The sequence below is a fragment of the Poecilia reticulata genome, chromosome 10, assembly GCF_904066995.2.
Source record: "Poecilia reticulata chromosome 10, P_reticulata-male-v2, whole genome shotgun sequence".
In the NCBI taxonomy this organism is placed as follows: Eukaryota; Metazoa; Chordata; class Actinopteri; order Cyprinodontiformes; family Poeciliidae; genus Poecilia; species Poecilia reticulata.
Window position 1 is genome coordinate 14,072,650 of NC_088839.1, and position 25,202 is coordinate 14,097,851.

Sequence of the window (25,202 nt, forward strand, 5' to 3'; positions counted from 1 at the left end):
TATATATATATATATATATATATAATTGAAGATGTGAATGCAGCATTGGGAACGATCCCTACCAACACCATAACAGAAACCAATGAACTGATATACAACTCAGCATCCAAAGGGGTGCAATGAAAAGATCAGTACCCAAGAAGTACAGCCAGATGCCCATACCTGAAGCACTCGAAAGTGCCAAACAAAGGCTCCAAGCCTTGGCCAGCCGCCTAAAGAGATACACGAGAGAGAATGAAGCCAGGAGGATTAACCGGCTCTTTGCCACCCAACCAGCTAAAGTGTACTCTCAATGGCAGGGTAATAACAACAGAGCAGACCCACCCAGGCTGGAGACTGAACAATACTGGAAAGGCATATGGGAAAGGGAGGCGTCCCACAACAGCAATGCACAGTGGCTAACCTCTCTACGAGAGGACCACAGCAACCTCCTGGAACAAGCCCCCGTAACCATCACTGTGGCAGATGTCCAAGACAGAGTCTCGGGTATGAAAAACTGGACAGCACCAGGACCTGACATGATCCATGCCTACTGGCTTAAGAAACTCACTGCCCTCCATGAGCGACTGGCAGCTCAACTGAACCAGCTTCTACAAAATGGGACTCACCCTGTCCCATCCAACTATCGGTCAATAACCTGTCTCTCTACAACATGGAAGCTCATGTCAGGCATCATAGCGGCTAAGATAAGCGGGCACATGGATAAATACATGAGCAAGGCACAGAAGGGCATAGGCATAAATAGCAGAGGAGCCAAACACCAACTCCTTGTAGACCACACAGTCGCCCGAGACTGCAAAACCCGACACACCAACCTGTGTACCGCTTGGATTGATTACAAGAAAGCCTATGACTCAATGCCACACCCTTGGATCATTGAATGTTTAGAGATGCACAAAATCAATAGGACTCTAAGAGCCTTCATTGCAAACTCGATGGGGCTGTGGAAAACCACCCTTGAAGCAAACTGCAAACCACTTGCACAAGTGTCCATCAAATGTGGCATATACCAAGGAGATGCTCTGTCCCCACTGCTGTTCTGCATAGGCCTGAACCCTCTCAGCCAAATCATCAACAAGACCGGCTACGGATACCGACTCAAGAATGGGCCACGATCACTCACCTCCTCTACATGGATGACATCAAGCTGTACGCCAAGAGCAAGCGAGACATCGACTCACTGATCCACACCACCAAGATCTACAGCACTGACATTGGGATGTCATTCGGACTAGAGAAGTGTGGTCGGATGGTTACAAAGAGAGGGAAGGTCGCCCACACAGAAGGGGTCTCACTCCCAGAAGGAACAATAGCAGACATAGAGCACAGCTACAAGTACCTGGGAATACCACAAGCAAATAGCAACCTCGATGAGGTCACAAGGAAAGGAGCCACAGCCAAATGCCTCCAACGAATAAGGCAAGTCCTGAGAAGCCAGCTCAATGGCAAGAACAAGATCCGTGCAATAAACAGCTATGCCTTACCAGTAATCAGATACCCTGCCGGAATAATTAGCTGGCCAATGGAAGAGATGAAGGCCACGGATGTTAAGACTAGGAAGCTACTAACCATGCATGGAGGGTTCCACCCCAAATCCAGCACCCTGAGACTGTACACGAGCCGTAAGGAAGGAGGCAGAGGACTAGTGAGTGTGAGAGCCACTGTCCAGGATGAAACATCCAAGATCCATAAATACATCAAGGACAAAGCCTCAACGGATGATGTGCTCAGTGAATGTCTCAGGCAATGGGGAACAGAAGACAAGGTGCTGGAAGTACCATCATGGGAGGACAAGCCCCTACATGGGATGTACCACCGACAAATAACTGAAGTGGCTGATGTCAGGAAAACCTACCAATGGCTGGAGAAAGCTGGACTCAAGGACAGCACAGAGGCTCTCATCCTGGCCGCCCAGGAACAGGCCCTAAACACCAGAGCAATAGAGGCTCAGATCTACCACACCAGACAAGACCCAAGGTGTAGGTTGTGCAAGGAGGCCCCTGAGACAGTCCAGCACATAATAGCAGGGTGCAAGATGCTGGCAGGGAAAGCGTACATGGAACGACATAACCAAGTGGCGGGCATAGTGTACAGGAACATCTGTGCAGAATATGGACTGGAAGCCCCGAGATCAAAGTGGGGAACACCCCCAAAATGGTGGAGAATGACCGAGCTAAGATCCTGTGGGACTTCCAGATCCAGACAGACAAGATGGTAATGGCGAACCAACCGGACATTGTGGTGGTAGATAAAGGACAGAGGAAAGCCGTTGTGGTGGATGTAGCAATACCAAGTGACTACAACATCAGGAAAATTGGAGAAATACCAGGGCCTCAGGGAGGAACTGGAAAAGACCTGGAAGGTGAAGACCACAGTGGTGCCTGTGGTCATTGGGGCCCTCGGGCAGTCACCCCCAAACTGGAGCAGTGGCTCAAACAGATCCCAGGAACAACATCAGACATCTCAGTCCAGAAATGTGCAGTTCTAGGCACAGCCAAGATACTGCGCAGAACCCTCAAGCTCCCAGGCCTCTGGTAGAGGACCCGAGCTCAGAGGATGAAACAGACCACCCGCGGAGGGTGAGAAGGGAATTTTTTATATATATATATATATATATATATATATATATATATATATATATATATATACACACACACAACCGTGTGTGCATGGTTGTTTGTCCTGTGACTTTCAGCTGCCCCTATCCTGGGCTCTCTTCGATCCGCCATCCCTTTCTTCCCACCACTGACTCTCATCAGCCCTGCTGATCTCCTCGTGGACTCCTCTGACCGGATAATCTTTTCCAGCTCTCCTCCAGGAGAACGCCGTCACCAGTCCGCCAGGGTTGCTCACTTCTGTATGTCTCAGCTCACAGCTGGCTCTCCAGCCTCATCATCCGGCAACCTCGCTATGCCCATTGGGTCGTTGTCGAGCTTCATGGATTCTTCACGAGCCCCCCTGTTAAACTCATATTTAGTGAGGGCAGTCATTAAGCTCACTGATCTATCTGCCCCATCCAGGCTCCCTTCAGCCTTCATCAGCGACGCTGATATCTATCTATCTATCTATCTATCTATCTATCTATCTATCTATCTATCTATCTATCTATCTATCTATCTATCTATCTATCTATCTATCTATCCATCTATCCATCCATCCATCCATCCATCCATCCATCCATCCATCCATCCATCCATCCATCCATCCATCCATCCATCCATCCATCCATCCATCTGTCTATCTATCTAGATAGATAGATATATCCTGTTTTATTTATCCATATAGTCTGCGAAAGGATATATATATATATATATATATATAATGGTGGGAAGAAAGGGATGGCGGATTGAAGAGAGGCCAGGATAGGGGCAGCTGAAAGTCACAGGACAAACAACCATGCACACACACACACACCTAGGGAGAATTTGGAGACGCCAATTAACTTGATAGTCATGCTTTTGCACTATGGGATGAAGCCGGAGTACCCGGAGAGAACCCATCATTCACAGGGAGAACATGTCAACTTAATAATTAATTATCCATCCATTTTTGGTACATCCATGTCCTTGCTGGTGCCCATCTCCAGCTAACGTTCCGGGCAAGAGGTGGGGTCACCCTGGACAGGTCGCCAGTCTGTCACAGGGCAACACAGAGACAGACAGGACAAACAACCATGCGCACACACTCACACCTAGGGACAATTTAGAGAGACCAATTAACCTGTCAGTCATGTTTTTGGACTATGGGAGGAAGCCGGAGTACCCAGAGAAAACCCATGCATGCACAGGGAGAACATGCAAACTCCATGCAGAAAGACCGGGGCCAGGAACTGAACCCAGAACCTTCCTGCTGCAAGGCAACAGCTCTACCAACTGCGCCACTGTGCAGCCCACATTACAATCAAAGTATCTAAACTTTTAGAACCAGTACCTCCAAATGAACCACCCAATTCAGGGATGCTGCAGGTAACCAAAGAAACCCCAAAATTACAGGTAAACAACCTGGTTGTCCATTACAAAAAGAAGCAATACATTCCAGGTGAGTAATGTCGTTTTCTCTTCATGGCAGGAAAGAAGGTCCAAAAGAAGTAAAAGTGATAAACCATCCGTAAAATTGTATTTAGAACCTCCTCGTCCTCTTACATGCCGAACCCTTAGAAACTGCATGATAACAAAACCTCTGTCCATCCGTCCATTTTCCTCTGCTGTTTCTGGGTCATGGGGTAACAGCTTCAGAAAGGAGGCCCAGACTTCCCTCTCCCCAGCCACTTCTTCCAGCTTCTCGGGGGAATCCCAAGGCGTTCCCAGGCCAGCCGAGAGACATAGATCCTCCAGCGTGTCCTGGTTCTTCCTTGGGGCCTCCTCCCGATGGGACGTGCCCGGAACACCTCAGCAGGGAGGAGTCCAGGAGGCATCCTGACCAGACGTCCGAGCCACCTCAACTGGCTCCTCTCAACTTGGAGATGCAGCGGCTCTAGTCTGAGTCGCTCCTGGATGTTGGAGCTTCTCACCCTATTTCTAAGGTCGAGCCCAGACACCCTGCAGAGGAAACCCATTTCGGTCGCTTGTATCCGTGATCTCGTTTGTTTGGTTGGTCATGACCCAAAGCTCATGACCAAAGATGAGGTGGGAAAGTAGATCGACTGGTAAATCGAGAGCTGTCTCTGACTCTGCTCTTTCTTCACCACTACAAACCAGTACAGCGCCTGCTTCACAGCAGACACTGCCCCAATCTCCTGCTCCCTTTTTCCCTCATTTGTGAACAAGATCTCCAGATACATAAACTCCTCCACTTGAGGCAGGAACCCCTCTCCCAATCTCTCCCAGAGAGGAGACATTCCACGTCCCAAGAGCCAGGTTCTGCAACTGAAGATCAGGTCGAGGGGGACCCCTCCCTCAAGCACCATCCAGATTCAGAAGAGGACAAAACAGTTTAGGACAGAAGTTTTGAACATACAATGAGAACAATGCCTGCAGCTGCCCCAAAACCCAGGCCAAAACCCAACCCGTTCATATAGGACTCTCCACAATCGGTCAAAAAGCTGCACATACTCCAGCGTGCACGCTGCTGCTGCGGCACTTCTCAATTCAAATTTTGAAGAATCGCTTCCACAATTTCCTCTTCATCCGACTCATTTAAATTGTAAGACCTTTTAATAGTCTTCATCAGTTCCGTTATTTCTCCTACCAACTCCTCTGTGGTCAAATCTCTTATCCTCCTCCTTTGAACCCTTATGTAGAATTCCTCTATTTCATCTCTGAGGTTATTATCCATGTTTAAAGATTTAAGTCTCCTCCAGTCTTTCTCCAGTGCATATATTTATGCATTTTATAAAATATGTTGATATGGTTTTCTTTTGCATATTATTGAAATATGTTTAATCTAGGTCATGCTAGTTCTGCTATTATATTGTTTTTGTCATGTTTTAGTTTGTGAGAAAGTGTGGTGGGAATTTAACATTATGGCTAACATATGTGTTCAAGGGGCCGGACCAAATGTGGAGGCGGGCCGGATCCGGCCTGCAGGCCGTAGTTTGGGGACCCCTGGGTTAGGTGGTCCCCAAAATAAAGCTTTGTGTGCTTTGGAGTTTCAGTGCTGATGAACTTTTGTTGAAGCGATAAAAACTGGTACCGTGTTTCCCCGAAAGTAAGACAGTGTCTTACTTTCTTTTTATCCCCAAAAGCCCCACTATGTCTTACTTTCGGGGTATGTCTTATATTGGAAAAAAATTATCGAATTTTTTGTTTTAACCATAAAATTAACATTTATTAACAACCTGAACAGTATTGTATTACCGTATTTTAAGCAGGAGGCGGCAGTGACAAGTGCAGGGGACGGCGCGGTGACGTATGGACGTATGGATGCAGGAGGCGGCGCGCAGCTAGATGAGAGGGAGGCGGCAATACCCCCGTGTTTCCCCGAAAGTAAGACATACCCGAACTACTTTCGGGGTACGGCTTATATTAGCCGACCCCCCTGAAACCCCCGATACGTCTTACAATCGGGGGTGTCTTACTATCGGGGGTGTCTTACTATCGGGGAAACACGGTAGCTCTTGAATTGATACAAAATAAAGCTGTATTTCCTCCCTCAGCCCACTGGCTGCAATGTTGACACCTTGAGATGCCATGAGACCTAAATTCTGAACATCAAGGCATGGAGTGCATCCCAGTTTTCCATGTCTGGCATATAACCATTCATTTTAGCCTTTAAACTGGTTATATTGATCCTGTGTCCAGACAGAGGGATAATCAGTAGTCCAGCATCATGACCTGTTTGTTCTGAAGATCCTGCAGCTTCCACTTCTCTTCCTAACATGGCGCCTCCTCACCCCGACGCTCATACTGATAGGAGGAACCACAGAGCTCTGTTATGTTAAAGCTCATTTTCTGAAGTTGGAATATTTTTCCTCCAACAGGTTTCAGAGGAACCACCTCAAACCAGATGTTGGACTGGATTTTATTTCAATGTCATTTGTGAATGTTTCTCATTTTCAACAGTGGAGCTATAAAGGTTGAAAAAGGTTATTATTTTGGAGAAAATCTCATCAACATCAATGTTTCCACTAAATAAGAGGCAAAAAATGTGTTTGATAAAGGAAAAGCCTCTCAGACTCTGAGCTTATACTGTTATCACTACGTGTTAAATACTCTGTGTATGTTAACGTAGATCAACAGCAAGCCAAACTCAATTTTATGAGCCAGGAAGCTGAGCGTCTTTTACGTAACGAAGTCTATTACGTTTTCTTGACACAACTTTGAGCAGTGGTGTAGAAAAGCTCAATGAAAGGTTGAGTGAAACTATAAGAAGCAGAAAAAATAAACTATGCATCAGCTCTAAATACACAGAATAAACTTCTAGTGTCTGAATAGAATTAACCTTAGCTGCAGTTAAGAAACAGTCACGTAGCAACTGTTGCTATGTAAACAAAAACTATCAGGATATGGTTTTTCTAGAATAAACACATTTGGAAAACAATCTCAAAATAAACTAACAAAACATCTAACACCAAACAGAACATAGATTGAACAGCCATTGTTTTCGGAGGTGTAAGAAAAGATTGACAACACAGGAGGTGAAGTTCATAAATTAACAGGCAGGCTTTCTCTCTGTGAACAGGTATTCCAAACTGCAACTGCCTCTGCTACCCACAATGCACTAATATTTCAAAATTCTCTTTCAAAATAAAATACAGATAAATTAATACTATAGAACTTTCTAAAACTAATTAAGACATTTCCAACTTCCAGCCTGGGGCAGAACAGAGCTCAAAACACCAAACTATTTTTTATATCAGACAATTAATTTAATTTCACATAATTATCGCGGTAGAAGCCATTTGTTTGTTAAATACTTAATGAAACACATTTACCGTGTTTGATGTTTGTTGTAATTGACTTATACTCACAAAGAACGAGGTAACTAGTCCAAGTTTGTCGTTTATTGAACGTTCAAAAACTACAGCGGCTATGATGAGCCAATACAAAAGTAAAAAAAGGTCAAACAACTCGAACAGCTGATCAACTCTAAACCACTCGCACCCTTTTACTCTCCCTCTCTGTCGTTTAAGCACAGCCGTTGCTATGGCAACCTCCTGTGCTCCACAAACCGACCCAAGATTATGTTAAAGACATAACATTCAGTCCGTTACAATATTAGGTTTGCAGGCTTGATATTTATTATTAATAAGCGCTCCCCCGAACACAGCGGTGGTTGATTAGTTAATTTTAAACTCCTGCTCTGCTCGTTATTTTGGTAATGGAACCGAAACGCACAGAATTGCACAACATCTTGTTGAAACAATAATCACTGAGATTATTGTTATTGTGTCATTAATTTGAGCACGTTATGTTGATTTTTTTGTTGTTGTTCTTTAATAAAGTTATGAACGTTTTGATAAGGAGTCAGAGGAGGACGTGCTGCTCTCAGCGTCCCAGTTTGTCACCTGATGCCGAGATCGACTCAAAACCTTCCGCGATCGACATATTGCACCGCTGCTCTAGCAAAGCGCGAACAGTTCAGAAACAATATGAAATGAGAAAAAAAGCTATTTATTAACTGATTAAGTCGTGTTTTAGATTGTTCTTGAAAAACTAATCAGTCACGGCTGATTAGTGGGTGAACTCACAGCTGCACAGTGAGCCCATTGATTTTTTTACAGCAGACAGCCGCTCCTCTCTTGAGGGTACTGCGTACCCCCGCTAAATCTTTTAGGGGTACGCAGTACCCTGCCATACCCCCCTACTTTCACCCCTGGATATAATATAAGAGTAGACCCCGCATTAGCTGCACCGGCGCAGGAAATACGGCGGCTATCTTGGAGCGGTATACCCTCCTATTTGCTCAATCAAAACAGTAGAAGATGCCTCAGCACTGAGGGATATTGTTGTTCGGATTGATGGACTATTGATGTGAGGGCTCCACAAACAACATTTCACAAGTAAGATGGACATATTATTGTGTATATTCTGTGACTGGAATATTACTTTACTGTATTTGTGTCCACCAGCGAGATACCAGCTAATATTAGCTACAGTACAGCTACAGTAATACGGGTTCAGCCCCGCTATGAAGGCTAACTGAGATTCCGGAACTCTAAAAAATTTATTATTCTCTAACATTGACTTAGATTATCTGACCCAAAAGCCTACATTAGAAATGAAACAATGTAACATACATTATAAAACTTATATTACGTGTTATAACATTCACCAGCAAAGTTTACACAGGTGGTAAAGACTATTAATTATGTGTAATTCTCTCACTCTGTCAAAAGTAAGATACATCCTAATTCTTCCGTTTAAAAAGTAAAAAAGTACTGGCTTTTAAAAATACTTAAGTATTAAAAGTAAAAGTACTTGCTGAATGTAACATAGTTTAGACTTAGATATGTGATTCTATGCATCATAATTTTAGGGATGGAATCTTGTCTCCTGTCCTAACATAACATGAACTTCACTTTTTTTGCCACTAGTGGCATTTATTTTTTTAAAGAATTCCAAGAGAAAGGGGATGGAAAGAAGGTGGGTGTGGGAGGACATGCAACCAAGGAGCCACGTAGCAGAGTTGTAGTCAAGACCACCTACCCAAGACCAGCGCTACGTGACACAAAAAAATTAACTTTTACCTAAAAATTGCTTCTCAAATTGATCTTAAAGATCCACAGTCCCATAAACACCTACATATTAAATACTTAGAGCTGAAATAAATTTAATCAGTAAAGATCCATCCAGAAGAATCGGATCGTTCCTGAATGTCATATCACTATTGTTGCACTTTGGTCACAGCGTTGTCCCATATCTGCGACACCTCAGCCAACACCTTCACAGAATAATTCAGGGCATGAGTGACAACTTTTTTCCATAGCAAATCCAACATGTGTGTCTGTCAGTACAGCTAGCTTTGCTAGCATCACGTCCACGGAGCTTACCTTTCTTTAAGCTTTCCTTCCAAGTGACGCTAAAAGTTGGAGAAGTCCCCACCGTCTGTGAAAGCGAAGCGCTGCTGATTTTACATGTCACCATATCTTATGATTTATGCAGCTATTATATTACTGACGATTAGATAGACACCTTCTCCCGCTCAGAGGAAACCACTGCGCATATCTGGAGCTCCCCGTGCCAGTAAAGGTGGAGGCGATGGGTGACAACAGACACGTAAGTCACGTTATTGCTCGGATTTTATGGCGCCACCTTAAATCCCTGAACTTCATATTTTAACGGACAAAAAGCGCAACGCGACTTGGATGTAACGAGTAACGCGACAGTTTTGTAGAAATGTAGTGAAGTAGAAAGTACAGATACTTACTGTAAAATGTAGTGGAGTAAAAGTAGAAAGTATCCATTATTAAATTACTTAAGTACAGATACACGAAAATAGTACTTAAGTACAGTAACGATGTACTTGTACTTCGTTACTTCCCACCACTGGTGAAATTGAATAATTTTCACGGCACACCTGACGATCACTCAAGGCACATTAGTGTGCCGCGGAGGAAGTCTTTAATTTTGAAGAATGCTTAACAGGATCTGGTTCTGTTTTGTCACTATCTTGCTTTTGTTGATTGTGGTTGCTATGGTTACGAACAGCCGTTGCCGTTATCAGTTGTCGCTTTTTTTCTCTTCCATAAAAACTGGACAGAAAGGTTCAGTAAAAGACATACGAGCCTCCGTCTTGTTTGAAGAAACCTTCACTCCGTAACACACAGCATTTACCATATGAGTTTGGAGATAAAAGCTCACACACAGAGATAAAGATTTGAGTTTATGGGAAGTGTAAGGAAAAATTAGGCATAGTGTCACAAGGCAAGACCCAAACAGTGATGGCCCAACAGCCAAACCTGTTGGGTCAGGCGTTTAAGCCGCTTTCGCACTGCACAGAACGGTACGGAACGGAACGGTTCCAGCCCTGTTGTGTTCGCATTACACTGAGGGAGCCATCGAAGCGGTACCGGACGTTATTTTTTTTTTTTTGTAACTAAACAATGGCTTCGATGTAGCGGCCGGCTGTACTCCTTCATCAGCGAGTAAGCGGAGAAAAAAAAAACCTCATCGTTAGACCAGGTGGTTGCACTATATTGAGACTATATTGAATCCATTACTAATTAAAACTAATAATAAACATATTGAAAAGAGCACTCTTTACAAAATAAAATACAGTTTAGTGAGAGCCAACTGTCAACGGAAAATCAACGTCTGACTCTATAACAACCAGCGGCCAATCAGCTGCTGGTTGTAAGCAGAACCGCTTGGCCGGCACGATTGGAACCACAGACAGCTCTTGTGGTTACATGGGGCCGGGTGGAACCGGTCGCAAGTTGTAATGCGAACAAGCTCGGAACCGTTTCGTACCGTTCCGTGCAGTGCGAAAGCGCCTATAGAGTACCAAAACCGACATAATAAGAAATAAGAGCATAAATATATGTTTTAATAAGAAATAAAAGAATAAATATATATTTAGTTTTTCCTTTTCTTTACACATGTTTCCGTAAAGTAATATTTTATTTCCCCTAAACATGCGTTTTTGTTTTTTTGTTGTGTTTTAAGAAAAATTTATATTTTTGCTTTGTCTTCCTTTGCTACGAAAAAGAAAAGAAAAAAAAGAAAAATATCTTGACGGAAACTTGTGTGTAAGGACAAGAAAAAAACTAAATATATATTTATGCTTTTATGTCTTATAAAAATATATATTTATGCTTTTAATTCTTATCAAAATGTATATTTATTCTTTTATTTATATATCTTATTCTTTTATTATGTCGTGTGTGTGTGTGTGTGTGTGTGTGTGTGTGTGTGTGTGTGTGTGTGTGTGTGTGTGCATATATATAGATATATATATTCTTTTATTTCTTATTATGTCAGTTTTGGTTCTCCCTATAGACTGGCTGGGGATGGAGAATGACAGGGGACTGGAGCTGTGGAAGAAATAAAAGATTAAATATATAAATAATATATTTCTTATCAAAATATGTATTTATGCTTTTATTTTTTAAAGTAATTTTTTTGATAATTCTTATCAAAATATATATTTATTCTCTTATTTATTCTTTTATTTCTTATTATGTCAGTTTTGGTCCTCCATAGTCAGAATGGCTGGGGATGGTGCTGGAGAATGAGAGGGGACTGGAGCTGTGGAAGAGCGAAAGATTGAAATGTCTGGCTTGGGAGGAAGTGGTTTTGCAGCCATTCCGCCAGCCTCAGTACCCCTGGTCATGGTTTCCAAGCAGTTTGACTGTCTCCTGGTTGACAGGCTGCACAGCTGGTGGAATGGCTGGTTCCTGAACGCCATCCTGTTTTCCTTCAGTCGCCGCAGTCCTCTTGCCTCCTGCCACTGCAGTCATCTCGCCTTCATCCGCCGCAGTCTTCTCGCCTCCCTCCGCCGCAGTCTTCTCGCCTCCGTCCGCCGCAGTCTTCTTGCCTCCGGTCGCCGCAGTCTTCTCGCCTCCCTCCGCCGCAGTCTTCTCGCCTCCCTCCGCCGCAGTCTTCTCGCCTCCCTCCGCCGCAGTCTTCTCGCCTCCGTCCGCCGCAGTCTTCTCGCCTCCTGCCGCCGCAGTCTTCTTGCTTTCTGCCACACTGCTCTTCCTGAATCCGAGGTTCGACTATCCCTCCTCTCCAGGACCCCTGAATACACCTTGCCAAGGAAGCTTAAGACTATAACCCCTGTCTAATTGGAGCACACCCTCTGGTCGCCCTTTTTGAACAGGGGGACCACCACCCCAGTCTACCAATCCAGGGGAACTGTCCCCAATGTCCATGCAATATTGCAGAGTCGCATCAGCCAACACAACCCTACAACATCCAGAGTCTTAAGGAACTCCGGGTGGATCTCATCCACCCCGGGGCCCTGCCACCGAGGAGCTTCTTGACCACCTCGTTGACCTCGTCCCAAGAGACTGGATACCCCGACCCAGAGTCCCCAGGCTCAGCTTCCTCAGTGGAAGGCATATTGGTGGGATTGAGGAGGTCTTCGAAGTGGCCACCGGCCCACAATGACCCGAGTCGAGGTCAGCAGTACACCATCCCCACTATAAACAGTGTTGGTGCTGCACTGCACTGGGGAAGCAGTGCAGCATTTATGACGATCTGTCCAAGTCATTCTCCATGGGCTCTGGGAACTTCTTCTACACCCGAGTTTTTGCCTTGGCGACCACCCGAGCTGCATGGTATTTGGACTGCCAGTATCCATCAGCTGCTTCCAGGGAGTCAGTCCAGAAAGACCTGATAGTTCTCTATCTTTGGTTTGAGAGCATCACTCCCTTCTGCTGCCTACGAGCTGATTTTAGGGTTGTCCCCAAAACAGGCACAGAAAATCTTGTGGCCACATCTCCGATAAGCCGCATTGACAATGGAGTTGGGGGCGATGTTCTATCCACTTCCTCCAAAATGTGTTCAACGTTCTTCCAGAGGTGAAATTTTAAGCTCTGTTTCACAGATGACTGCCAGGATCCTCACAACACTTTTGGGCCTCTCTGGTTTGACTGGCATCCTCCCCCATCATCAGTCAACTTCCAACCAGGGAGTGGTCAGTGGACAGCTCTGCCCGTCATCACCCAAGAGTCCAAGACATACAGCCACAGATCAGATGGGAAACAACAAAGTCTACCATAGAACTGTGGCCATGGTGTCCTCGTGCTATGAGCACATATGGACACCCTTATGCTTGAACAAGGTGTACATTATGGGCAGTCCATGATGAGCACAGAAGTCCAATAACAGTACACTACTCAGGTTTAGATCAGGGTGGCCGATCCTCTCAACCACAAGCCTCCAGGTCTCACTGTGAGTGCCTATGTGAGTGTTGAAATCCCCCAGCAGAACAAGGAAATTTCTTGGAGAGACACTCTCCAGCACCCCTCCAACAACTCCAAAAAAGGTGCCCAATGTGAACTGCTACTTGTTAGCTTTTCTCCTTGGTAGGAGATTAACCAACCTACTACCTTGCTGGCGAAGCCACTTGGAAACTCGTGACCTTAAATTTCCGGCATTTCTGCTTTCAGACTGGACTTCCTCAAAAAAAACATCCACTTCTTCAACATCATTGCTTTCATGATGTTGTGGCTCATTTTGAACATTATGTTCTGAGCTTTCTTCTGAATACATTTAATCTGATGTAGAACACTCAGAAATTCTGTCTAAAGGTGGCACGTAGTTCTCCAGATTTAAATATGCCAGGATGGATGATCTCCGAGAGGAAAAAACCCTCTTGTTATAATTTTTCGGAGAATTCAGTGTCATCTTCTGTGAGTGTTTCTGAAGATGATTGTTTTTCTGAAGAATGCTCAGAAACGTCTTCAAAATGTGCCACAACATTATCAGCAGTTGTGTTAGAAGAAGGGATTTCCTTAGAGGTGACGTCCATATCTGCAGCGTCCATGCCATCAAAATGGTCTGCGTAATTTTGAACTCTGTCTTCTGAGTTTCCATCAACAGAAGAAGCTTCTTCTACCAATGGATCCTCATAGACTGGTTCTAAATTTATTGCATCTTCCTGGCCGTCACAGCTCGTTTCAACGGCCAGGTCCATTTTTTCAAGGGGAACATCAGCACTTTTACAAACATCAATGTCTGCGTCCCCTGGACACGTTTCCAAGTGGAGTCCACAGATGCTTTCCAAAGCCACAGGAGCTTCATCACTAAAAGTTTCCAAACTTGTCAAGACACCTGAAGTGCCACTGACAAGGTTGGCGGAAGCGTCCATGTCACTATTGCCCCTTTTCCACTGGCCTGCCCGGCTCGTCTCCGCTCGCTTTTCTTGTGTTTCCACCGGCCTTTTCAACGGGGCTGGCGCTGCTTTTTTGGTTCCTGCTTCAGAGCAGGGTCAGCCCGGGTTTGGTAGGTGACGCAAGCTTCGCTGCTGTTCACTGATTGGCGAAGGGCATGGTCAGAAGAGCGAGGCGAAGAGAGAAGAAAAATGAAGGCGCAACGTTTGAAACTCGCTGCAACACGGAAGTGATGGAAGATACAAACAAGCCATGAACTAAAAGATGCCGGCTTTTTTCTTTCGGATTTCAATATTCAGCCGGCAGCTCGATGGAACCGTGAGGAATGAGTCGCTTTTGTCACGTAGTGGAGAGAATGGAAAGCCTCGTTAGCCGCTTCGGAGCCGACGGTGAACACCGACTCAGACGCAGCTAACGCCGCTGCTGCTCTCCAGCCGGGTGAGCAGTTTGTACATATATCTGTCTGGTTGTTACTACATTTAAGGTTGCATACATACAGTCATGGAAGACATTTAAAACACACAGCCTGCTGTATTTTTATTGCTCAAACACAACATGCGCATTTTCTGAAGACACTCAGTTGACGACATTAGTTATAAATGACTCAATATTGTACAGCATGTTACCGTCATTTGTTTATCTTTGTGTGAATCTACGTGCTTCGATTGTCTCACTTTGCTGTTGCATCTGAGTTTCCCCCATTGTGAGATAATAAAACATGTCATATGACATCCTATTGTAAAATGGCAAGATATCAGTTCTCTAATCAAATTGTTATGAATTATTAATTATAGAATGAACAATAAACCTGAAGAAAACGATAGTGGTATTTTATCCATGGCTGTATGCCTGCATAGGTCTAAAACTTACAAGTAATTGCATTTTGTCTTTAATTTACACAACTATTCCAGTTATTTAATTCTGGCTTTTGGATTTGGTTTCTCTTACTTTAACCGCCCAACTTGCACCTGATTGGCATGTTAGCCTTTCGATTCCCTCCCAGTGAGGCGGTGCTTCACAAAGCAAACTGTTTGTCAAACTGTTGATCTCCCTCAGAAGATGAGAAGACATGGTGACTGAGTTTTAGACACTAGTAGACAGCTCATCCAGCTTTTTACTAAACGGCAGTCCTAAAAGTATATATCTTTAAACTATGAATAAATACATACAATTTTGTAATTATTCGATCCAGCAGTTATAGAAGTTTGATAATAATGCAATTCAGGGATTGTTGTTTCTTAATGTCAGTGTTTCTGCTACTGGAGTGAGATAGTGAGAAAACAAGGAATAGGGTTAAACGAGGATTTAGAAATACAAAGATGATAGTTGTATTTTCTGGGAGAAAGACTATGACTAGTTATCAGGACAGAATGAGACCCGTAAAACTGTTGGGTCCATAAAGTCATCTGCAGTCATCTGCTCCAACAATTTATTACCCTTTAGGAACCATGTCTGGACACAAGGAGCAGGAACATCACAACATCCTTATATCAGATATTTTTCATCCGTATATCAGTGATTTAAATCTATTTTTAATTTTTGATGCCATACGACAGAAAGCAAAGTTGTGCATGAATGTAAAAGTCAATTATTTTCTTCATCGATAGAAAAGTGTAACATGTTTATTATGAGTAGGATTAACTGAGCTGAAGGAAAACAAAGGAGAAATAAATATTCATTGATACAGAACCAGGAAATATGAACTTATGAAACTATTGAAACCTTCAAGAATCTTATGTTGTGTAAGATATTTAAGAAAATAATACTGAAACCGCACTCATGAATTTCTTTATTTGACTGTTATATCTATAAAATGTTACTTTTTATGTTGAACACCAGACACATCTCACCTCTTTCCCACAGTTTTTCACTTAGTTCCACGACGGCAGTGGATTTTATAGTCAGTGTTTAAAGCAGCACTGACTCTGAAGCGATGGAGGAAATTTACGTCAACATGGAGCCTGTTGGACAAACTGCATCTAATCACACAGGTCAGAAAAACGTCACAGATAAATCTAGCATGTACTGCATTACATTTTGCTACGGTTCAGGTTTTTCTTAAGGTTCGAGCAAAGAGAGGCTCTGCCTCTGTGTGGCTTTGGGAATCCTGAATGTTTTACTTTTGGCTGAACTCATCGCCATCAGTGTAGCAGTGAGTCTCATTCATCTTAAAGATGAGTAACTTTTATGTTTCTGTAATAAAAAATGTCATCGGCTCTTCTGAAATCAAACTGACCAAATAGCAACGGTTTGGAAAGCATAAAGTTTGGTGACTCAAAGTGTTTCAGAGGTGAATCATTACACTGTTACATGAGTTTGATTCATTTTCAACAACGGATGCATTTTCAGCCATTTATGTCTTAAATATCTTCTCTTTTTCACACTATCTACCCAACGATTTATTGTTTAGTGTTACCTCAGTTTAAATTCTACAACCATAACCAAAATCATGAAACTATTTTATAAGTCTTAAGTGAAACTACGTCTATTTTGCAAACATGCTTGTTGATTTTTTTTTCAGCTCATGACATGACAGCAGATTTTTCTGACATTAGTAACTTTCTGACTGATCAGAACAGCGACAGCAAGTTTCCCTCCACGAACGCTAACTTCACTGAAACGACTCCAGGAGACGAAGAGACTTTAAGGTTTGTCAAAACTTTGAAAAAAATGTGGATCTCATTAACACGTCTAAAACATTTTCCCCTCTGAATTGTAGAGTATAACTAATAACTTTCCTTTTGTGGCTAAATGAATATAATGAACAACTTTTATTTTAATTTATTAAGTACTGTATCATTTGTGTGCTCTAAAAACAACAATGTAAAAGAAACAAAACTTTGTTTTTTTTTCTTACAGAACGAACAAACATCAGTTGTTCCTGTTAATTCAGGAGCTGCAGAAGAAGAAAGGAGCAGATCCAGTAGAGATTATTGATTAGGATTTGTGTACAGTGTGATATTATTTACCAACTATCATGTAGCTTATTAGCATGATGTTACATAAAACCTAAAGATAAAAATAAAGCCTAAAGATAAAATGTACACTTGTGACTTATAAAGTAACAATTTCACTGGTTGTTCTCTGTGTTTTTCTTTCTTGTTAAAACTCTGACATGTTAAACAAAAGTTGGAGGATGGTTGTGGGGAGGATCGGTTCAGCATGAGGCGTTCTGATTGCGTCTTAATGTGACTTTTACTACGAGACTTTATGGAACTCCAGTGGTGTCCATTAATAAAGATACAAAAAAAGAAGGCAGCAAATGTTCATGTTGGTTCCACAGGGTCCCCCTGAAAATATAGATCAAATCAGACATTACAGGGTAAAAGTAATTTGAACAGGGGGAAGCATATAAACAAGTCAATAACAAGTCAATGACATGATGCAATCTGCATTTTTAACTCAGATAACTTATTATTTTTTTTACTGACTTAATACATTTAAATTGCTGCACTGTTAAGTAGAATGGAAATGACTTTTTTGTAAATTGTCTCGAGATTACCTATTGTAAATTAGTGTAATTTAAATCAACTGAATTGTTTTAAGAAAGGTTACAATTTGCCCATCGGACTGGACCGTTGGTATGGACATACCATAGCCTGGTGTCTGAGCAGGTAAAGGTCACCCCTTGTGATAATAAGAAGCTGTTGTCAGAAACCGTGATGTTAAGTTTGACTTGCGAAGCAATTTTCTAAGACACGAGTCATAATATCCTGTTCAACATAATTCTCAGTAAACAGAGTATTAAAAGTCTAAAAACGAGCATAAGAATCAGCATAAAGTCATGAGAAAAATGCTTGTGAAAACATTCTTGCTCCTGAATCTGGCTCAGGAAAATTAAAATGTGAAAAAAATAATACAAACAGCTAAAGTGGGTGGAGCTTTAAGGTACAGAGTGACACAGCCAAGTGTTGGGGTAGATGGAGAGGAGTTAACCAAGACTGTAGTAGCGCTGTTACCAACTTGGTACTTTATTGTTATAGTTTTCTCCAAGTTCTGCTTGAAGAAAGTATCAACATGTGCAAAACTGAGAAACTCTATCGGTCAACCAGCTGGACATTGAACTGCAGATGTATGCCATCTAGTACATTTCCTTAGTTTTTGTTTGGTTTGAGGCAAATATCTCCATCACAGTGTAAAGCCTGCCACAAATTTAATTTAAAGATTCACAGGAAGGTTACATTTTAATAAATAAAAAAAATTATGCATCACTAATGTATCTCATCTGCCTCATGTTCTTTGTTGGATCATTTTTGTAGCTGGATGTAGTAGCAGTAGTAATATCATGTAGTGCGATAGTGACAGAGAAACTTGATATTTATCATTTATATGGAGGACCAAAGCTGACATAATAATTATATATATATATATATATATATATATATTTCTTTTACTTATATCTTTATTTTTTATTTATTTTATTTATATATTTATCTTTTATTATTATGTTGTGTGTGTGTGTGTATATATATATATATATATATATATATATATATATATATATTATTTTTTTTTTGCTAAAAAATAAAAGCCTAAATACATATTTTTATAAATATATTATTCTTTATATATTTATTATTTTATTTATATATTTATATGGAGGACCAAAACTGACATAATAAAAATTATATATATATATATATATATATATATATATATATATATATATATATATATATATTTTACTTATATCTTAATTTTTTATTTATTTTATTTAGATATTTATCTTTTATTATTATGTTGTGTGTGTATATATATATATATTTTTTTTTGCTAAAAAATAAAAGCATAAATACATATTTTGATAAATATATTATTCTTTATATATTTATTATTTTATTTATATATTTATATTTATATGGAGGACCAAAACTGACATAATAAAATAAAATAAAAAAATATATATATACACTGCTCAAAAAAATAAAGTGAACACTTAAGTGAATACTTAAGTGTTCCCTTTATTTTTTTGAGCAGTGTATATCAGGCTGCACAGCTGGTGGCATGGCTGGTTCCTGAACGCCATCCTGTTTTTCTCCGTCCGCCGCAGTCTTCTCGCCTCCATCCGCCGCAGTCTTCTCGCCTCCGTCCGCCGCAGTCTTCACGCCTCCGTCCGCCGCAGTCTTCTCGCCGTCGTCCACCGACTCCGTCCGCCGCAGTCTTCTCACCTCCTGCCGCCGCAGTCTTCTCGCCTCCGTCCGCCGACTCCGTCCGCCGCAGTCTTCTCGCCTCCATCCGCCGCAGTCTTCTCGCCTCCGTCCGCCGCAGTCTTCTCGCCGTCGTCCGCCGCAGTCTTCTCGCCTCCGTCCGCCGACTCCGTCCGCCGCAGTCTTCTCGCCTCCGTCCGCCGCAGTCTTCTCGCCGTCGTCCGCCGCAGTCTTCTCGCCTCCGTCCGCTGCAGTCTTCTCGCCTCCGTCCGCCGACTCCGTCCGCCGCAGTCTTCTCGCCGTCGTCCGCCGCAGTCTTCTCGCCTCCGTCCGCCGACTCCGTCCGCCGCAGTCTTCTTGCCTGCGTCCGCCGCAGTCTTCTCTCCTCCGTCGGCCGCAGTCTTCTTGTCTGCGTCCGCCGCAGTCTTCTCTCCTCCGTCCGCCGCAGTCTTCTCTCCTCCGTCCGCCGCAGTCTTCTCTCCTTCGTCCGCCGCAGTCTTCTCTCCTCCGTCCGCCGCAGTCTTCTCTCCTTCGTCCGCCGCAGTCTTCTCTCCTTCGTCCGCCGCAGTCTTCTCGCCGCAGTCTTCTCGCTGCAGTCCATCCGCCGCAGTTTTCTCGCCTCCTGCCGCCGCAGTCTTCTCGCCTCCGTCCGCCGCAGTCTTCTCTCCTCCGTCCGCCGCAGTCTTCTCGCCGCAGTCCATCCGCCGCAGTCTTCTCGCCTCCTGCCACCGCAGTCTTTCGCCTGCGTCCACCACAGTCTTCTCGCCTCCGTCCGCCGCAGTCTTCTCGCCTCCGGTCGCTGTTCACCTGCGCTGCCTGGACATGGTGTTTTTGTCATGGGTCCACTATGTCAACCTCATGACCTACAAACCGCAATTTTTGACGATCTGTCCAAGTCATTCTCCATGGGCTCTGGGAACTTCCTCTACACCCGAGTTTCTCCCTTAGCGACCACCCGAGCTGCATGCTAGTTGGACTGCCAGTATCCATCAGGTGCTTCCAGGGTGTCAGTCCAAAAAGACCTGATAGTTCTCTATCTTTGGTTTTAGAGCATCCCTCCCTTCTGGTGCCTACGAGCTGATTTAGGGTCGTCCCAAAACAGGCACAGAAAATCTTGTGGCCACATCTCCGATAAGCCGCATTGACAATGGAGTTGGGGGCGATGTTCTATCCACTTTCTCCAAAATGTGTTCAAGTTCTTCCAGAGGTGAAATTTGAAGCTCTGTTTCACAGATGACTCTGCCAGGATCCTCACAACACTTTTGGGCCTCTCTGGTTTGACTGGAAGTTGACCGATGATTGGGGAGGATACCAACCAGGGAGTGGTCAGTGGACAGCTCTGCCCGTCTTCACCCAAGAGTCCAAGACATACAGCCACAGATCAGATGGGAAACAACAAAGTCTACCATAGAAATGTGGCCATGGTGTCCTTGTGCTATGAGCACAAATGGACACCCGTATGCTTGAACAAGGTGTACATTATGGACAGTCCATGACGAGCACAGAAGTCACATAACAGTACACTACTCGGGTTTAGATCAGGGTGGCTGATCCTCTCAACCACAAGCCTCCAGGTCTCACTGTGAGTGCCCATGTGAGTGTTGAAATCCCCCAGCAGAACAAGAAGTCTGTTGGAGGGACACTCTCCAGCACCCCTCCAACAGCTCCACAAAAGGTGCCCAATGCGAACTGCTACTTGTTGGCTTTTCTCCTTGGTAGGAGATTAGCCAACCTACTGCCTTGCTGGCGAAACCACTCGGAAACTCGTGACCTTAAATTTCCGGCATTTCTGCTTTCAGAAGGGACGTCCTCAAAAGAAACATCCACTTCTTCAACATCATTGCTTTCATGATGTTGTGGCTCAATCTGAACATGTTCTGAGCTTTCTTCAGAATCCATTTCTTCTGAGGTTGAACACTCAGAAATTCTCTCTAAAGGTGGCACGTAATTCTCCAAATTAAATATCCCCGGATGGATGATCTCCTAGCGGAAACAACCTTCCTGTAATAATTTTGAAGAATTCAATGTCATCTTCTGTGAGAATTCCTGAAGAAGATGGTTTTCTGAAGAATGCTCAGAAACGTCTTCAAAATGTGCCACAACATTATCAGCAGCTGTGTCAGAAGAAGGGATTTCCTTTGAGGCGACGTCCGTATCTGCAGCGTCCATGCCATCAAAATGGTCTGCGTAATTCTGAACTCCGTCTTCTGAGTTTCCATCAACAGAAGACGCCTCTTCTACCAATGGATTCTCATAGACTGGTTCTAAATTTATCGCATCTTCCTGGCCGTCACAGCTCGTTTCAACGGCCAGGTCCATTTTGTCAAGGGGAACATCGACACTTGTACAGACATCAGTGTCTGCGTCCCCTGGACAAGTTTCCAAGTGGAGTCCACAGATGTTTTCCAAAGCCACAGGAGCTTCATCACTAAAAGTTTCCAAACTTGTCAAGACACCTGAAGTGCCACTGACAAGGTTGGCAGAAGCGTCCATGTCACTTTGGTCTTCATCTGCGTCCCCAGGGCGTGTTTCTAAGTCCAGTTCACATCTGGACACAGTGGCAAAATCCACAGTGTCTTCAGGGGTAAAATCAGGTAAAGGTGTCAATACCCCTGAAGCGGCACTGACACGGTTGGTGGAAGCGTCCATGTCATCTTTTTCTTCATCTGTGTCCTCAGAGCAAGTTTCCCAATTCATTGCACAGATGGTCTCCAAAGCCACGGCGTCTTCAGGGGTGAAACTTGTCAATCTCGTCACGACACCTGAAATGGCGCTGGCGATGTTGGCGGAAACGTCCGTGTGGCTTTGGTCCTCTGGAATTAACTCCTCAAACCCAAAATATCTCCACCTGATATCCTCGTCTCGGTCTTCAACAACTTCTTCCTTATGTTGTCCTAGAAGTTTTTCCACTCCTTTAGAGGCTAAGTAGCCCAGGCCCCAACCGATCGATAGCATCATTTTAAAGTTGAAATGGTGTGAAATTCTCTTTACGTGGATCCTAAGGCAGCTGGAGAGCAAACTGAAAATTCTTGTATTCCAAATGATAATAATAATCTTTTGAACCTTTATGACATCATAGATGAGAACATTGGAGGCATGATGATGTCAAACAATCTGTGACAGGTTCTTGTTTGTTTTAGTTGCTATGGAAACACAGAGCTATGTGTAAGGTGGGACTACTGTCAATAAAAAATGCATGGTAGACATTTAAATCCATGAATGAAAGTCAATAAATGTGCATAAATTTAAGTTTTGTATTTGTCCTGTTTTTCAACTCATACGTGTAAAAATCAAACAAATTAGTACAAGTGTTTTATAGAATATTTTTCCAGAAGTTAAACACATCAGTCACATTTAGAAACTGTCTCTAAGCCTCTGCTGGATCTATTTTGAACCGTCAGTGAGGAGGATCCCCTTAAACAGATCATATCTTGCCTTAATTGCTTGTTTTGTTCATAGGGAAAATATTTAACATCTAACAATTAGATTTTTTTTTACATTTGAATCAGTGACAAGGATGATGCACCAAGCAGATCAGCCAATTAATTTTATGTGTAATCTCACCTTCTTTATTTATTTTGTACCTTTTCTCATTCTCTAACCTCTCAGCCTCTTCACTGTGTTTATGAATCGCCCCTCTGTGAGATCTCCTGTTTACTCTTAGCACCGCAGCATAAAGTGACAGTCCACCCAAAACATTTTGCTTCTCTGCTTGCAGGACCAGTTAATGTTGTTCTGTCCGTTTAGTTGAGTTTTGTTGCCCTCTCCTAGTCATTTTTGAGTAAATGAGGTTTTTTCCCCTGTTGCGTTTTTAAGCATGTTGCGATAAAAAAACATAATAAAAGTAGCAGGGAGAACCTGATACCACAGTTATGAATAGTTCCCCATTCATTTCCATGAAGCCATTTGGAACAAACAGCAAATACCTGCAGCGATGCTACAGCTGGGTTGATGTAAACATCCATACAGGTCAGCGTGTGTCCAGTTTGAGAGGCGCGTGGGATCCGTGCTGAGGTCAACTCAATCCAGCTACGGCAACACGCAGAGGCAACACGCCGCAGAGGCAACACGCCGCAGAGGCAACGCACAGAGGCAACGCGCAGAGGCAACACACAGAGGCAACACGCAGAGGCAACACGCCGCAGAGGCAACGCACAGAGGCAACACACAGAGGCAACACACAGAGGCAACGCACAGAGGCAACGCGCAGAGGCAACACACAGAGGCAACACGCCGCAGAGGCAACACACAGAGGCAATGCACAGAGGCAACGCGCAGAGGCAACACACAGAAGCAACGCGCCGCAGAGGCAACGCACAGAGGCAACGCGCAGAGGCAACACGCAGAGGCAACACGCCGCAGAGGCAACACGCCGCAGAGGCAACACGCCGCAGAGGCAACCAGAGGCAACACGCAGAGGCAACACGCCACAGAGGCAACGCACAGAGGCAACGCGCATAGGCAACACACAGAGGCAACATGCCGCAGAGGCAACGCGCCGCAGAGGCAACGCGCCGCAGAGGCAATGCACAAAGGCAACGCGCAGAGGCAACACGCCGCAGAGGCAACGCACAGAGGCAACACGCCGCAGAGGCAACACGCCGCAGAGGCAACACGCAGAGGCAACACGCCGCAGAGGCAACGTGCAGCAGAGGCAACGCACAGAGGCAACACGCCGCAGAGGCAACGCACAGAGGCAACACGCCGCAGAGGCAACGCGCAGAGGCAACACGCCGCAGAGGCAACACGCCGCAGAGGCAACGAGCAGAGGCAACACGCAGAGGCAACGCGCAGAGGCAACGTGGCAACACACAGAGGCAACGTGGCAACACACAGATGCAACGCGCAGAGGCGACGCGCAGAGGCGACACGCAGAGGCAACACGCCGCAGAGGCGCCAGCGTTGTGATTGGTCCGACTTTAAATGCATAAACTATCGTCTATCTTGTAGGACTAAGTCTGCTCTGCCAGTGAAGCGTTCAGAGCAACAGAGACAAATAAAAGCAGATGACGGAAAACGTTTAAGTATCGTTTCTGCTTCAGCTTGGAGTCGCGGTTTAAGCAGAGAGGTAATGAAATACAACAGACACTGACAGGCCTCTGCGTCTGCCTTTTTCTGAAGAACTACTGAGGGGAGGAGACAGCCAGGTGAGGAGAAACTGTTCTTATCTATCAATTCAGTATTTCTGTCATACAGATATTAGGCTGTTGTTGTTGTGCTATTAGCTAACTGCTAGCTAACGACTTTGCTAGCAAAGCTAGATAACTGAAAAGCTTCTCCCCTGTATCTAATGATATCAGTCCTTCTTTAGTATCGCTTATGCAATAAGGGCACATCGCCCGTCCAAAACCGATCATCTCCATAATGGATATATGTCCAATCTTCTAATTTCCTTTGCTGCATAATGTACATAATGTACATATGACATGACATAATGTACCTCTGCGCGTTGCCTCTGTGCGTTGCCTCTGTGGCGTGTTGCCTCTGCGTGTTGCCTCTGTGCGTTGCCTCTGCGGCGTGTTGCCTCTGCGTGTTGCCTCTGTGCATTGCCTCTGTGCGTTGCCTCTGCGGCGCGTTGCTTCTGTGTGTTGCCTCTGTGCATTGCCTCTGTGTGTTGCCTCTGCGGCGTGTTGCCTCTGTGTGTTGCCTCTGCGCGTTGCCTCTGTGCATTGCCTCTGTGTGTTGCCTCTGTGTGTTGCCTCTGTGCGTTGCCTCTGCGGCGTGTTGCCTCTGCGTGTTGCCTCTGTGTGTTGCCTCTGCGCGTTGCCTCTGTGCGTTGCCTCTGCGGCGTGTTGCCTCTGCGGCGTGTTGCCTCTGCGTGTTGCCGTAGCTGGATT

General features: G+C 44.1%; 1 long non-coding RNA gene across 1 annotated transcript; it reads left to right on the plus strand.

Annotated features, from left to right (window-relative positions):
* The first annotated feature begins 11,509 nt into the window (after nt 1-11,509).
* LOC145553026 (uncharacterized) lies at nt 11,510-17,291 on the plus strand. Its single transcript, XR_014089201.1, has 4 exons — nt 11,510-14,656; nt 16,082-16,209; nt 16,740-16,866; nt 17,078-17,291. It is a non-coding gene; the product is annotated as an uncharacterized LOC145553026 (long non-coding RNA).
* Nucleotides 17,292-25,202: the final 7,911 nt, after the last annotated feature.